Source organism: Athene cunicularia (assembly GCF_003259725.1).
Source record: "Athene cunicularia isolate RWA chromosome 12 unlocalized genomic scaffold, athCun1 chr12_part1, whole genome shotgun sequence".
Lineage (NCBI taxonomy): Eukaryota > Metazoa > Chordata > Aves > Strigiformes > Strigidae > Athene > Athene cunicularia.
In genome coordinates, this window is record NW_020799116.1 from 24,100,357 (window position 1) to 24,103,910 (window position 3,554).

Below are 3,554 nucleotides of genomic sequence, written 5' to 3' on the forward strand. Positions count from 1 at the left end.
ATTAGACAGCTCTCAACCTTCTCTCCTATCAGCATAAGACCGCTCTAACACACGCTGTGCAGACCAATCACCTTCTTGTTCACGCGGCGATAACTTCTCGCAGTTCGTCGCTTTCCCACAGCTCAGTGTTGCAGCTGTCCGTTGTTTTTCCCTGCCACCTTGGCATAACTCAGCAGTTTCTGATCTTTCTCCCAAGGCCTGTTTCTCATCAAAGCCTAGCTGCTTTTCAGAGGCTGTGTAGGGCTGGCAGGCTGATGTCTCCCACACATTCTTACAGATTTCATCCTCATTAATAACTACATTTCATCTAAAATCCATCTTTCTCTAGTGACTAGTAAGCCTATATATTTCATTAAGGAGTTGCAATTACTGTTCGCATTTTCTCTTTTAAGAGTTGGTAACTGTAGCGTATTTTGTCCCATTGCAGTAGCGCACATTACCCAGACATTCTGCTTAACTGATCAGTCGCAGAGACCGCAAACTGTCGGCACAGGGGCACCCACAGCACCCACAGCCGGCTCCTGAGTGTCCACCAAAAGCTGCCTCTCAAGATTCAGGTATGGCTGCAGACACCCTGCCGGTAACCACCAGGGACTGTGACCTGTGGAGACACCAGCATCGTCTCTTCCCCCGGTTATTAAAGGAAATGGTCCTTCCCAGTTACCACTTTCCAGGTTTTTTGCTAACACTTGAGCCTTGCCCTGGACTTCTTGTTGATCAGGTATCTGTGACGAGAAATGACGCAATATTGGTGGCACCCGTGAGACAGGGGGAATGTTTAAAAGGTTCGTGACGTATAATGCCTTATTTAGCCTTTCGTGAGGTGTAGATTGGTACCCTCCATCTCCCCCTTTCTATTTTTGTTGTAACAGGCACTGGAGCGTGCCAGGCGTACGCTCCACAATGGCCTGTCCGGCCGGTGAGTGGGGAATGCTGGTCAGAGGCTTGACTCCCACTGTATGGCAGGATGCAAACAGTGCTCCAGAAAAGGTATTAACAGACACATGTACATACTTTAGCATTCCAAATGCAGCGAAGTGAGTGACTTCAGATTGCCATAATTCTGAGGAGGCGAGTCCCTGAGGTTTGGCACCACTAGCTGTCGAAGAGAGGGAGTCTTTCTGATATTCCGGGCAAGTCACAACGATGTCTTTAGCCTGATGCATTTTTTTGTATTGTCCTGGCGTTTTGGTGGGAAAAATGCATGTGAAAGCTGTGCTTGCTCGAAGACATTTGTATGAGCCCCTGTAACATGTGATAGTAACCGGAACAATGATATACACAGGTTCCTGACCAGCAAGTACTAGTAGGCACTGCCTACCTTTCATGATCAGTTTGGCAAACATTTCTGGACGAGTAGTGACCATCTTGTGCATTTGGTGTCACATAAAAAAAAAGCCCATGCAATAATAGATCATGTAAAAGTCACCATTTACCACTTTTCTTTAAAATAACAGACACTGGGGAGTTCCAAGGACTGGTGGTAGGTCCGATGTGTCCTGCACTTCATTGTTCCTGAAATAAATCATTGAGGTGGCATAACTTTTCCCTTGGCAAGGGCCACTGACCCACCCACACAGGTGATGCCGTTTTCCAGGTTAGTTTCAGGGTGGGTTTCAGGGTCGGCTGCGCTACAGTGGCCCTTAAGACAAATTTGATCCAATTTGAGTTCCCCATCAAGCCATGGAGCACGACCCCAAAATGTAATAGGGGTTTCCAATAGAAATGGATGAATGTTTGCTACCTGGTTTTCTGGGCCCCTTACATGAATGAATAGTTGCAGCACGACACCAACCCCGAAAAGCGCTTGAGTTACCCGAGCTAACGGCCAATCTGCTCACAGATATTACGGTCACATCCGCACCAATATCTAAAATGCCTGTCAGCTCAACAGATTCTTCTGCTTTGGTGAGGGCACATTTTACCAGAGGTCGATCTTGTGTCACTGTCTGAGCCCAGAATATATGAGGACTACCTGTTGATCCAAATCCTAAGTCACCGCAGCTTCTCAGCATACTATTAGGGGGAGCCGCAGTAAAAATAAACACGCTGAACAATTTTTGACCCTTTCGTTACTGAACACGGGGGTACAGGGTCCAGGCCATTAATTCTGATTTCCCCTTCATAATGGGCATCTATGACCCCCGGTAAAACGAACAACCCCTGTAAGATTGTAGATGATCTTTTGGCAATATTTCCTTCAGGCAGGTGGTACAGAGGTGCACTCTCCCTGCAGAGTACTCACCTAAAGTCAAGACGACAATTAACACGGAATTACTGCCTCCCGTTAGAGGAGATATTTCACCTGTGACACTTAAAACACTGAGCCCGAACAAACAGCAGCACCGATGACCCAGCGGGCGGGCACTAGGGCTCTGCACTGAGGAATGTTCACTCGCCCTGCACTAGCCCCCCGTACAGAGTCTGCCCTGCGCTTCGTTCCTGCCCGGCCGCTTCCCTGGCGGGAGAAGGGAAGCGCGGGGCAGAGAACTCCGCACTGCGCAGCTGCAGCTGGGCTGCGTCTCACCCCCGCAGAACAGCCACACAACCACAATCCCCGTCCCCCTGCATCCTCTGTGCCTCAGCCACGTGCAGGATTTACCTGTCGTCTCTCCTTTTTGGCAGTGATCTCAAAGACAAGAAAAAGCCACGGCAGAGTGTATGAATTTTATCAAACGGATTCAGGTACTGAAGCAATCCTGCTGGGGTCCCTAAGTGGGAGAATCGTCCCGAAACCTGGCAGCGGCTGCGGGTGGTGCCTGTGCTGGGGCAAAGGCCGAAGGGGAGAGCAAGGCTCGAGTGTCTCTTGAGAAGGCCTGACCCCATCCCCTCGGGGGGTGGGAGGTGGCCCGGGGGCAGGGAGAATTGGGGGTGGGCGGCTCTGCCTGCTGCAGGGATGGTTTTTGTCCGTGTCACTCGAAGCAGCGACTGGCCAAGCGGCTGCGCTCCTCCCCGTGCTCTCCTGCTGGCCGCTGGAGTTTTGTCCCTCCAAACAACCTGTCCCAAAGGGCGGGAGGGTGCCCCCAGGCACCAGCACTGGGGGAGACAGAACTTCCTGGGGGTAGGAAATGTGCTGCGAGCTTACCCGTGGTGCACAGGATGGACTCACGTCCTGAATTGCTCCTCCAGATGCGGTCGGGGAAGGATCCCCAAGTTCTCAGAGCAGTGCGAGCGTTTCCTGTCGCCCGCATGTGCAGTGACACTGCCGGATTGCCACAGTATCAGCAGTGATTTTTGTGCCACTTGGGCTACTCTGCGGTTTCTTCATCTGGCGGCTTAGGAAGATAAAAGTGTGAGTTGATGATTTTCCCCCCCCACACCAGTTTCTTGGATGGCTGCCCGTGGGCCGCGCTTGGGAAGAGGGTTCCCCTGTTCCACCTGCAGCCGGGTGCCTCAGCTGCCTCCTCTCTCTTGCAGGGGCGCCTCGGCAGCCTCTGGGCAGCGGCTGGAAACGGGCGGCCGCCCCTTGTTCCCGCGCAGCCGGACCGCCAACAACTGCCGCAGCCCCCTGGAAGCCCAGCGCGCTCGCCCTCCCCACGGTCCCCACCGCCCAA

The 3,554-nt window shown here is 52.4% G+C and overlaps 1 long non-coding RNA gene across 1 annotated transcript; it reads right to left on the reverse strand.

Moving 5' to 3' along the window:
* Nucleotides 1-474: 474 nt before the first annotated feature.
* On the reverse strand, nt 475-2,369 carry LOC113485007. The gene is made up of 2 exons (XR_003399334.1): nt 2,306-2,369; nt 475-695 (listed from the first exon to the last, which is right to left on the reverse strand). It is a non-coding gene; the product is annotated as an uncharacterized LOC113485007 (long non-coding RNA).
* Between the last annotated feature and the right edge of the window lie 1,185 nt (nt 2,370-3,554).